This window comes from Ranitomeya variabilis, chromosome 4, assembly GCF_051348905.1.
Source record: "Ranitomeya variabilis isolate aRanVar5 chromosome 4, aRanVar5.hap1, whole genome shotgun sequence".
Lineage (NCBI taxonomy): Eukaryota > Metazoa > Chordata > Amphibia > Anura > Dendrobatidae > Ranitomeya > Ranitomeya variabilis.
In genome coordinates this window covers 375,693,778-375,707,196 of record NC_135235.1, presented here as the reverse complement: position 1 = coordinate 375,707,196, position 13,419 = coordinate 375,693,778, and the positions used below count along the sequence as shown (strand labels likewise).

The window sequence follows — 13,419 nt, the reverse complement described above, 5'->3', positions numbered from 1 at the left end:
GTTCCAGTTCCATCAGCTGGTTCTCGGCATTTTCTCAGCCTTCTTGTACCTTCTGCTACATTTCCAAGTTCAAGAGACTAAACACGATGACCCGGAAGAACACCCCTAAGATGACGACGACACCAGAGACGACAACCACCGTGATGACGACGACCCTGGAGACGATGACCCTGAAGACCACCGTGATGACGACGACCCCGGAGACGACGACCCTGAAGACCACCCCGATGACGACGACCCTGGAGACGACGACCCTGGAGACGACGACCCTGGAGACGACGACGACCTGGAAGACCGAGAAGCAGAAGAACAAGAGGCTGCAGAACAAAGAGCAGAAGAACATTAAGCATAACACTAAATATCAGAGCAAAAAATATTATCTAAATTATAAGCAGAAGAAGACTAAGCAGTGTATGGGGGTGAGTCCGTTCCTCCTCGTGGTGCCCCTGGATAAAGCCTGATGCTGCAGGCCAAACTGAACGCGGACAAATGTAACTGTTTTGTGACAGGCAGAACGGAAGGTGTAATCTTCAAACTTTTATAGATAACAACTACAGGAATGCCTGTCACAAATAAGAATATGATGAAGAAGTAGAATATGATGAAGATAATAGTAAAATAAAAAGAATATGAACAATGTAACCCAAAAAATAATAGGTAGAAGATGAAGAAGAAGATGAATAAGGTGAAGAAGTTGATGTCAAAGAAGCTGATGATGAGGATAATGAAGAAGAAAGCGTGGGAGAAGAAAAAAAGAAGGTGAAGGGCGTTGAAGTAGTGAAACATCAATATGTGGCATAAAAAAAAAAAAAAAATTAACATAGTCAAATTCTTTCTAACGCCGAACGTCATCCAAAAAAAAAATAATCCTGCTATTCTATTACATTGGGCTAATAAACCTCTGTGCCTTTAATGTCTCCGCCACGTCCCCCAATACATCCTACATTATTCTTAGTTGTTTTCCTTCATGTAGAATGAACCTACAAGTGTATAAAGGGTTTATTTTAATTCCGATATTTTCGTCCCATTGACTTGCATTGGGATCGGGTATCGGTATCGGATTGGATCCGATATTTTGACGGTATCGGCCGATACTTTCCGATACCGATACTTTCCGATATCGGAAAGTATCGCTCAACACTAGTTGTGAGAACTTTGAACCCCCAAGTGTTTCACTACAGTTTATAATGCAGAGCCGTGAAAATAACAAATATTTTTTTTCTTACAAAAAGGATTTTTTTAGCCCCCAAATTTTTATTTTCCCAAGGGTAACAAGAGAAATTGGACCCCAAAAGTTGTTGTCCAATTTGTCCTGAGTACGAAGATACCCCATATGTTGGGGTTAAACCCCTGTTGGGGCGCACAGGAGAGGTCAGAAGGGAAGGAGCACTGTTTTACATTTTCAACTCAGCATTGGCTGGAATTGAGATCGGACGCCATCTCGTGTTTGGAGAGCCCCTGATATGCCTAAACAGTGGAGTCCCGCCAATTCTCACTGAAACCCTAACCCAAACACACCCCTAACCCTAAACACACCCCTAACCCGAACACGCCCCTAACCCTAATCCCAACCACACCCCTAACCCCAACACACCCCTAAACCTAATCCCAACCATAACCCTAACCACACCCCTATCCCTGACACACCCCTAATCCCAACCATAAATGGAATCCAAACCCTAACCCTAATTTTAGCCCCAACCCTAACTGTAGTCCCAACCGTAACTGTAGCCCTAACCCTAACTTTAGCCCCAACCTTATCCCTAACCCTAATGGAAAAATTAAAATAAATAATTTTTTTATTTTATTATTTTTCACTTACTTCGGGGGTGATGAAGGGGGGTTTAATTTACTATTTATAGCATTTTTTTAAAGCGGATTTTTATGATTGGCAGCTATCACACACTAAAAGACGCTTTTTATTGAAAAAAAATGTGCGTCTCCACATTTTGAGATCTATAATTTTTCCTTATTTTGGTCCACATAGTCATGTGATGTCTTGTTTTTTGTGGGACGTTTTTATTGGTACCATTTTTGGGCACGTGACATTTTTTTAAATCGCTTTTTATTCAGATTTTTGTGAGGCAGAATGACCTAAAACCAGCTATTTATGAATTTCTTTTTGGGGGGCGTTTATACCGTTCCACGTTTTGTAAAATTGATAAAGCAGTTTTATTCTTTGGGTCAGTACAATTTCAGCGATACCTCATTTATATCATTTTTTAATGTTTTGGCGCTTTTATACGATAAACTATTTTATATAAAAAATTATTTTTGCATCTCTTTATTCTGAGGACTATAACTTTTTTATTTTATTGCTGATGACGCTGTATGGTAGCTCATTTTTTGCGGGACAAGATGACGCTTTCACCGGTACCATGTTTATTTATATCGTCTTTTTGATCGCGTGTTATTCCACTTCTTGTTCGGCGGTATGATAATAAAGCATTGTTTTTTGCCTCGTTTTTTTTTTTTTTTTTTACGGTATTCACTGAAGGGGTTAACTAGTGGGAAACTTTTATAGGTCCGGTCACTAGGGATGTGTCGATACTAAATAAGTGTACTTTTATTGTTTTTTTTTTTTTTTTTTTTACTTAGATAAAGAAATATCTTTATTGGAGCAATATTTTTTTTTTTTATTTATTCATTTTTTTTTTTTAACACATGATATATATATATATATTTTTTTACTTTGTCCAAGGGTGGGACATCATGATATAGTGTCAGATCGCTGATCTGACACTTTGCACAGCAGTATGTCAGATCAGCGATCTGATAGGCAGTGCTCCAGGCTTGCCAGCGCCTAAAGCAAGGGAGGAGACGCTCGGAACAACGCAATCACATCACGTTGTTCCGAGGGTCTCGGGGAAGCACGCAGGGAGTCCCCTCCCTGTATGATGCTTTCCTATGCCGCTGGATCGCTGCGATCATGTTTGTTCCGGTGGTTAATGTGCCGGGAGCAGCCTGTGACCGCTCCTGGCACATACTGCCGGATGTCAGCTGTAATAATCAGCTGACACCCTGCGGCGATCGGCCGTGCTCCCCCCATGAGCGCGGCTGATCGCCCATGACGTACTATCTCGTCCCTGGGAATTAAGTCCCAGGTCACCTCGACGGGATAGTACGTCATATGGCAGAAAAGGGTTTAAAAAAATCAGTTTGAAAATGGCGCCGGCCACTCCTGTGCAGTAGCAGCTGTCTGCAATCCAATAGCTGCTACAACTCAGGAGTCGGCGGCGCTATCTTGCTAGAGAAAAAATAAATTGCTTTCTCTAAGATGGCGCTGCCAGCACCTGCACAGTAGCATCTATCATATCACCGACAGCTGCTACTGCGCAGGCACAGCCAGCGCCATTTTCAGACTGATTTTTTTTTTAATGAACTAATGCATACCATCAAAAAATAAAATTAAATACACATTATAGATACAATCATGATGCAGGTCAGACACCACCGTCTGCCCGCAGAAAGTGTTTTTTTCAATATATATATAATACTCATTATGTAAAATAGTGGGCAGGTCACTGAGGGATCAGTGACATGTAAGAAGCCATACACATGAATACCTAAGCAGAGCATCACATGAAGCCCCCCCACCACCACCACCACCTCCATAGGCCACCCCGGGGAATAGGCATATCATTAACTGAAAATGAAAACTACATCAAGAGATTAAACAACAACCACAAGACGGATTTCATCACCCAAGGTATCATTTTAATCAGTATAACGGTGCCAACCTAACACTGTCTGTAGGTTACTAAGCACAATCCTGCTGACAGATTCCGTTTAATGAACCAGTGTTTTAATTATCCAAGACTTAAAGAAGTTGTCCACTACAATAATTTTTTTTTTCATAAATCTTGCTATTATGTGCCACTGAAAACATCCACTGTCTTTATTTTAGCAATATTACCTTATATCATGCTGTAGCAGCACATCTTTAGTGCTGGATCCAGCTCTCATGGGGTTAATCGACAACTTCCTTTCTCCTGAGTTATTGTGCTCTAATACTACAAGTTCCATGATGCACTGCACTGGCCACTAAGCCCGAACCTACCACACCCACTCCAAAACACACCCAAACCCCTCCCTCCTCTAGCTTCAAAAAGATTTGTGATGTAATTTCTGTCCAATCTCCTCTTTTACATTTGTCCAACCCACACTCCATTACACAGATAGATAGATAGATAGATAGATAGATAGATAGATAGATAGATAGATAGATATGGGATAGATAGATATGGGATGGATAGATAGATACATACAGATATATCTATATATCTATGTCTATTTCCATAGATATGTCCATATCCATGTTTCTAAATGTTCTGTCTTTATACACGCTGATACGGTGTGTGACCCGACATATGGCATAAACCACTTCTGTCTCCCAAATAAGCAGACTGTTCTCTGTAGTCTAACTTATTTATTGGTAAACATGAGCGCGGTAAAACTATAAGAATACAAATGACATGAATAAGTATTGGGTAAAATAATAGCACAGCTGACACTTTACAACTAGCAGAGAAAGTATGCAGTATGATGCAACTTGTATATAAAACTACATACAGTAAGTCACTGATAATAGATTTCCTAAGTACCGGCTGCTATACAGTCAATCACATTCTGTACAACACTACTTTGAAAGAACAGGGATAACAATCTTACCGGATAAACTTAACCATGATGGCAACTAAGTGAGGTAGTTCCAACACAGCAGATTAACACATGTGTCCAGGGAAGTACACAGAGAAAAAAATGGAGTTTCCCTATCCCATGATACCTTGGTGCAATCCCACAATGCAACACTCTAATTATTACTAAGACACAGGTTATAAATTTAACCACTGCTAGATGGTGCAATAACACAGCAAAACCAAAACTATAGTACTAAAACTTTTTAATGGATAATATGAACCACACTGTCCTTATTAGAATGGACAGAACACTCCCCGCTTGGCATCAACCGATGCCACCTACAGGTTCTTTTGGCGAAAATAGTAAGACAAGTTCCGCAACTGGTCTGAGGAATAGTCTACTCTCCCCGGACTTGCCTACTTTGACCTCAAACTTACGCACCCTCCCATCTTTGCTTGGGAATATTTTAGTGATGAGGCCTAGTGGCCACTCATTGCGGTGAGAATGGCTGTCTTTCATGAGAACAACATCACCGGTTTTGAAGTTTGGTTTGTCGGTCTGCCACTTCTTCCTTTGTTGTAAGGTGAAGAGGTACTGCTTCCTCCATCTGTCCAAAAAGGTATTGGAGAGACTTTGTACTTGTCTCCATTGTCGTCTGTAGAGGGCCTTGTTGCTAAATTCTCCAGGTGGAGCGCTGAGAACGCTGGTTTTCTGAGTAAGCAACATGGCAGGAGTGAGGATGGTCGGATCTCCAGAGTCACTAGAAAGTGAAGTCAATGGTCTAGCATTAATGATGGCCAAAACTTCTGCCAAGAATGTGATCAAACTTTCATGTGTGAGTTTTGCATTACCTGCTTGCAAGAAAATGGAGTCAAGGATTCTGCGTGCTATTCCTATCATCCTCTCCCAAGCACCTCCCATGTGAGAAGAGTGTGGCAGATTGATAGTCCAGGTGCATCCCTGCTCATTCAAGTATCTTTCCACACTGGTAGTGTCTAGGTTGGAAGGAATTTGAAGTTCTTTCACAAGTTGGTGCCTCTGTCGGACCGTATGTGCTTCACGGGGCCTCTGGTGGCAATGAAACGTCGGAGTGCATTTATAAACCCTGAAGTGTCCATGGACTCAATTACTTCGATGTGGACTGCTCTGATGGACATACAGGTGAACATAACTGCCCAGCGTTTCCCGTTGGCTTGGACTCTTCTAGTGTGCCGTGCAACCATAGACCATGGCCCGAATATGTCCAGTCCAACATTGGTAAAAGGAGGTTCTATACTAAGTCTGTCTGGTGGGAGATTGGCCATCTTAGGCTTTTGAGTCACGCCACGGAGTTTGCGACAAGTCACGCAGTTGAAAATGAGTATACTCACGCATCTCTTTGCTCCAACTATCCATAGTCCAGCAGTTCGTAGATTTCCTTCAGTAAACAGTCGGCCCTGATGTTTCACCAAGACGTGGTGGTGTTGCACAAGCAGGGTCATGACATGATGATGTCCAGGAATTATTACAGGGTGCTTCTCCCCAAATTCCACTTCAGCTTCTTGAAGACGACCTCCAATTCTTAGCAGCCCATCTTGGTCGATGATTGGATCAAGTTTCTTCAAAACACTGTCTCTAGAAACAGGATGACCTTTATTGAGGTTATCTACTTCTTTGGCGTAAGGGTACCGTCACACAGTCACACTTTGATCGCTACGACCGTACGATCCGTGACGTTCCAGCGATATCCATACGATATCGCTGTGTCTGACACGCAGCAGCGATCAGGGATCCTGCTGAGAATCGTACGTCGTAGCAGATCGTATGGAACTTTCTTTCGTCGCTGGATCTCCCGCTGACATCGCTGGATCGTTGTGTGTGACAGCGATCCAGCGATGCGTTCGCTGGTAACCAGGGTAAACATCGGGTAACTAAGCGCAGGGCCGCGCTTAGTAACCCGATGTTTACTGTGGTTACCAGCGTAAAAGTAAAAAAAACAAACAGTACATACTCACATTCCGGTGTCAGTCCTCCGGCGTCTCAGCTTCTCTGCACTGTGAGCGCCGGCCAGCCAGAAAGCGAGCACAGCGGTGACGTCTGACGTCACCACTGTGCTTTCCGGCCGCTGTGCTTACACAGTGCAGAGAAGCTGAGACGCCGGAGGACACACACCGGAATGTGAGTATGTACTGTTTGTTTTTTTTACGTTTACGCTGGTAACCAGGGTAAACATCGGGTTACTAAGCGCGGCCCTGCACTTAGTAACCCGATGTTTACCCTGGTTACCCGGGGACTTCGGCATCGCTCCAGCGCCGTGATTGCAACGTGTGACCGCAGTCTACGACGCTGGAGCGATAATCATACGATTGCTGCGACGTCACGGATCGTGCCGTCGTAGCGATCAAAATGGCATTGTGTGACGGTACCCTAACATTCACGTTGTATGGTATGAATTATAATGTTCTTTGCATTTTCCATGTTTGGAACAGTAAAGGCAAGCTTGCAGTGGTGCCAACCTTTGCAAGGCTTCTGAATGGCGGGTAACGTTGACTTGTAGGATCGAGTCACATGAATTAAACAAACGAGGGCACGAACAAGCGAGTTCTAAGTTGAGAACCTTTTGAAACGGTGGGATTTGAGGTAATTGTCTTTAGTCACCATATGTAGAACGGATACCTGAGGGCAGATTTCCTCATCTGCCTCTGGATCTACCAGTTCAAAGGTGTTTAACTCGTCAATGTATGGCGACGAACGGTATAAGAGTGCCAGTAAACCAGGTTGTGTCCTTAAGGTGTCTCGCCTCAATGGATCTGGTTGCGTGGTCTGCAGGATTGTGGTGTGTGGACATAGTGCCACTGTTTAGGGTGGGTGGATCTCCTGATCCTTAGCACCCGATTGCTGACATAGACATAAAAGCGACGAGTTTCATTGCTAATGTATCCCAACACTACCTTGCTGTCTGTGTAAAACTCGACCTCCTTGACCTCCAGGTCCATCTCTGTCGAGATAAGTTCGGCTAATTCTAAAGCTAGCACGGCTGCACAGAGTTCTAGTCTGGGTATTGTGTGTTCACGGAGTAGGGCCAGTTTTGTCTGGCTCATAACAAGCCTCACATGGCATTGTTCGTTGATGTCAGTAGTTTTCAGATATGCTACTGCTGCAATTGCTTTGGTTTGAGGAATCGCAGAAGATACAAAGCCTTTGCATCTTGACTTCTGTTGATGGCTCGAAAGCATATGGTCGTGCCACGTAGAGACTTGACAAGGCTTCTAAAGAGTTTCTCCACCTTGCCCACAAGTCTCTTTTCTCCACGGGAAGCGGATCATCCCAATCAGACGTCTCTTGGGTAAGGTCTATCAACATCTTTTTACCTTGGATAGTTACAGGGGTTACAAATCCCAGAGGATCGTACAAGCTGTTTAATACGGACAGGACGCCTCTACGCATGAAGGGTTTATTTTCTTCGCTGATCTGAAAGGTAAATGCATCCTTTTTCAAATCCCAGAGTAAACCAAGGCTCCACTGCATGGGAAGGGAGTCTATGCTTAAATCCAAGTCTTTTAAATCGGTTGAGTAATCTTGAGAGGGAAAGGCTGCCATTAGTTTTTGGCTGTTGGAAGCAATTTTGTGCAACCTCAAATTGGACGAAGCGAGCATTTCTTGTGCCCTTTTTAGGAGACTGACTTCCGACTCATCTGTGGGTGTGGATTTCAGGCAATCTATGTAGAAATCCTTTTCCACAAATGATCTTACATCCGACCCATACTTAGCTTCAGCCTCTCTGGCTGAATGTCTAAGGCCATAGATAGCGACAGCAGGGGAGGGGCTGTTCCCGAAGATATGCCCTCTCATACGATATTCCACGATGTCCTTGTAGGGGTCATTATCGCGGTACCAGAAGAACCTCAAGTAGTTTCTGTGTTCTTCTTTAACAAGGAAGCAGTGGAACATCTGTTGTATGTCGGCCATAAATGCTACTGCATCTTTGCGGAAACAAAGAAGTACTCCCAGAAGTCTGTTGTTGAGGTCTGGACAAGACAGGAAGACGTCATTTAAAGAAACACCTTCGTATCTGGCACTTGAGTCAAATACCACTCTTATCTGACCTGGTTTCTTTGGATGATACACGCCGAAAATAGGTAAGTACCAACATTCCTCAGAATCTTGAAGTACAGGTGCAATTTCCGCGTGGCCACTTTGGAATATTCTCTCTATGAAGGTAAAGAAGTGTTCTCTTGTTTCTGGTGTCTTCTGCAGTTTGCGTGTAAGGGAGACAAATCGACTGTTGACAAGTTCTCTGTTGTTGGGTAAGCGTTGCCTCCGTGGTTTGAGTGGTAAAGGTGCGACCCAACTCTTTGATTCATCTCTTACTATCATTCACTCCATGATGTCCAAGAACAGTCTGTCCTCTATGGACATTGCTACCTGGTTGTCTTCTCTTGTCCTGTGGAAAACTGTGCACCCTATATGATCTTGCTTACCGTCGCATGCATGGTCTTCACAGGAAGGATCAGCTAACGGACAAGGTGGAGGGGCATTGTGTGGCAATTCTTTAATCAGGAAACTGCTCTCGCATGGCTGGAAGAGAGACGGATGTCCATTTTCAAGAGTATTGGTGAGCATGTTGACTGATGTCGGCCTGTGTGCTCCACCCAAACAGACGTCTCCCATGATGACCCATCCTAGGTCAAGTCTCTGAGCACATGGGGCATTTAATCTGTCCTCTAGCCTTGTGGACCCATAGTATGTCTCTTCCGAGGAGTAATACGATTGGAGCTCCTTGGTCCAGTTCCGGTATCAGGTGAGCTATACGTTTCAAGTGGGTATGATGAGCTGCTACCTCTGGTGTAGGTATCTTAGACCTGTTGTCAGGAATTTGGTTGCACTCCAGTATTCATGGCAAGGATAAGCAGGTTTGACCGTCCATAGACTCTACTTTGAAACCGGTCGCTTTTCTCCCCGCCGTCTCGACAGTGCCTGCACACGTCTTCAAGGAGTACGGAGAGCCGGGACCAGCAATGTTGAAGGTGTCGAAGAGAAAGGACTTAGCTAGAGACCTGTTGCTCTGATCGTCCAAGATTGCATATACCGTATATACTCGAGTATAAGCCGAGATTTTCAGCCCAAATTTTTGGGCTGAAAGTGCCCCTCTCGGCTTATACTCGAGTCACGGTCGTCGGCGGGTGAGGGGGAGAGGGCGCTGAGGCATACTTACCTGCTTCCAGGGCTCCTGGCGCTGTCCCTGCAGTCCCACGGTTTCCGGGTGCCGCAGCTCTTCCCCTGTTCAGCGGTCACGTGGGACCGCTCATTAGAGAAATTAATATGGACTCCACTCCCATAGGGGTGGAGCCGCATATTCATTTCTCTAATGAGCGGTAACGGTGACCGGTGATAGAGGAAGAGGCTGCGGCACCGAAGACCAGCTGTCCGGGGGAAGGAGCGGGATGCCGGGAGCAGGTAAGTATTACATATTCACCTGTCCGCGTTCCACACGCCGGGCGCCGCTCCATCTTCCCGGCGTCTCTCCGCACTGACTGTGCAGGTCAGAGGGCGCGATGACGCATATAGTGTGCGCGCCGCCCTCTGCCTGATCAGTCAGTGCAGAGAGACACCGAGACGGGACGCTGAGGAGCTGCAAGCAAGAGAGGTGAGTATGTCATTTTTTTTTTATTGCAGCAGCAGCAATGGCACAGCTTTCTATGGTACATCTATGGGGCAATAATGAAGGGTGCAGAGCACTATATGGCACAGCTATGGGGCAATAATGAACGGTGCAGACCACTATATGGCACAGCTATGGGGCAATAATGAACGGTGCAGAGCACTATATGGCACAGCTTTCTATGGTACAGCTATGGGGCAATAATGAACGGTGCAGAGCACTATATGGCACAGCTTTCTATGGTACAGCTATGGGGCAATAATGAACTGTGCAGAGCACTATATGGCACAGCTTTCTATGGTACAGCTATGGGGCAATAATGAACGGTGCAGAGCACTATATGGCACAGCTTTCTATAGTACAGCTATGGGGCAATAATGAACGGTGCAGAGCACTATATGGCACAGCTATGGGGCAATAATGAACGGTGCAGAGCACTATATGGCACAGCTATGGGGCAATAATGAATGGTGCAGAGCACTATATGGCACAGCTTTCTATGGTACAGCTATGGGGCAATAATGAACGGTGCAGAGCACTATATGGCACAGCTTTCTATGGTACAGCTATGGGGCAATAATGAACGGTGCAGAGCACTATATGGCACAGCTTTCTATGGTACAGCTATGGGGCAATAATGAACGGTGCAGAGCACTATATGGCACAGCTTTCTATAGTACAGCTATGGGGCAATAATGAACGGTGCAGAGCACTATATGGCACAGCTATGGGGCAATAATGAACGGTGCAGAGCACTATATGGCACAGCTATGGGGCAATAATGAATGGTGCAGAGCACTATATGGCACAGCTTTCTATGGTACAGCTATGGGGCAATAATGAACGGTGCAGAGCACTATATGGCACAGCTTTCTATGGTACAGCTATGGGGCAATAATGAACGGTGCAGAGCACTATATGGCACAGCTTTCTATGGTACAGCTATGGGGCAATAATGAACGGTGCAGAGCACTATATGGCACAGCTTTCTATGGCACAGCTATGGGGCAATAATGAACGGTGCAGAGCACTATATGGCACAGCTATGGGGCCATAATGAACGGTATGGAGCATCTATTTTTATTTTTGAAATTCACCGGTAGCTGCTGCATTTTCCACCCTAGGCTTATACTTGAGTCAATAAGTTTTCCCAGTTTTTTGTGGCAAAATTAGGGGGGTCGGCTTATACTCGGGTCGGCTTATACTCGAGTATATACGGTACCTTGATTGCCTTATCCCGTTGGCTCGCTGGGAATACTCTGACAAGACTGATCTTCGAGCAGGATCTTCCTGCTACAAGTTCCTTGCAGATCTCTATACACTGAGAAGTGACCACTAGGGTTGAGCGACTTTTACTTTTTCAGGATCGAGTCGGGTTTCGCGAAACCCGACTTTGTCAAAAGTCGGGTCGGGTGAAATCGGCCGATTATTTCGAAAAGTCGGGGATCCGACCGAAACACGAAACCCAATGCAAGTCAATGGAGAATCAAAGTCGGCAGTGAGTGGAGGACAGGAAAACATCAACAGAGCCCATTTTAATGCCAAAAACATCAATTCTTGTTACTTAAGCTTGTCAATCTTAATTTACCTTATAATAATAGTTAGCCATTGAAAATTTGGGGGTCATTTGGCAACAGTTGTGGGGGGAGTAGGGCTGGCCCAAGTTTTTCATGGGCCCAGGAAACGCGGACTATGTCACGGCGGTGGAGCAGGGAGAGGTAAGTATTTCAAATTTGCAAGTGCTGTGATCCTGAGCAAGCAGGGGGGGCACACTCGTTCGCTTTGCCACTGGCACAGGGCCCCTCAAAGTACGGCGTTGTGATTGATGGTGGGGACACCTCCCACCGGCAGAGACACTTTTGCGTACTATGAGGGGCCCTGTGCCAGTGACGTCGCCAACGAGTATGCCCCCCCACCTGTTGAAGGAACCTGCACTTTCATCTGCACCTTCCTCTTTGTCCCCGTGTAAGGTGGTATAGTATGCGGGAAGGGGAACCAGACTTTCTGCAGGGTCAGATACTGGCTATGTAGAGTGCAAGGGGAATGTAGTGGTCTGGGCCAATGTACCGGCAGACTCATCTAGCAGTGGCTGGGCAATCGGCAAGATGAGGAGGAAACACAGATATAGGCCCAAAGAATAAAGTAGGCTAAATGCAGTTCAAAATTGGTAACAGGAGTAAACAGGCAGCACTGCTTTGTTCAGTGGAGGAGAACAGCAAGGATTGGCAGACACCGTTAGTAGCCCCAACCAAACCAGTAGGCCAAATGCAGTTTTAAAATTCCTATAGGCCGAAAGCCTGAAGATTGAAGCTCAGGAGAAAAACACAGGAGAATACCAAGGAGCGGCAGACACCGTTAGTAGGCCCAACCAAACTAGTAGGCCAAATGCACTTTAATATGTGATATCGGCTGCAAATTGAGGCTCTGCTTTGTGCAGTGAAGGACAGCTGTATTGAGTGGCGCAGACAGACACAGGTAGTAGGCCTAAATTAAAAAAGTTGGCTCAATGCAGTTTAAAATTTGGTTACAGGGGTACACAGGCGGCAGAGTGTTGTTAAGCGGAGGACGATTGTCAGGACTGGAGTGGCCCAGACAGACTTAGTAGGCCTAAAATAAAAAGTAGGCGCAATGCAGTTAAAAATGGGTAACAGGGGTACACAGGCAGCATTGTTTTGTTAGGCGGAGGACGATTGCTAAGAGTGGCGCAGACAGACTTACTAGGCCTAAAATAAAAAAGTTGGCTCAATGCAGTTTAAAATGGGTAACAGGGGTACACAGGCAGCACTGGTTTGGTCAGCGGAGGACGATTGCTAGGAGTGGCGCAGACAGACTTACTAGGCCTAAAATAAAAAAGTAGGCTCAATGCAGTTCAAAATGGGTAACGGGTACACAGGCAGCATTGTTTTGGTCAGCAGAGGACGATTAGTAGGACTGGCGCAGACAGACTTACTAGGCCTAAAATAAAAAAGTTGGCTCAATGCAGTTTAAAATGGGTAACAGGGGTACACAGGCAGCACTGGTTTGGTCAGCGGAGGACGATTGCTAGGAGTGGCGCAGACAGACTTACTAGGCCTAAAATAAAAAAGTAGGCTCAATGCAGTTCAAAATGGGTAACGGGTACACAGGCAGCATTGTTT

The 13,419-nt window shown here is 45.2% G+C and overlaps 1 protein-coding gene across 1 annotated transcript in view; it reads left to right on the top strand.

Annotated features, from left to right (window-relative positions):
- Positions 1-13,419, top strand: part of LOC143764796 (dual specificity protein phosphatase 13A-like) — a 185,648-nt gene that overhangs the window by 29,461 nt on the left and 142,768 nt on the right. The gene's annotated exons all lie outside the window — the stretch shown is intronic.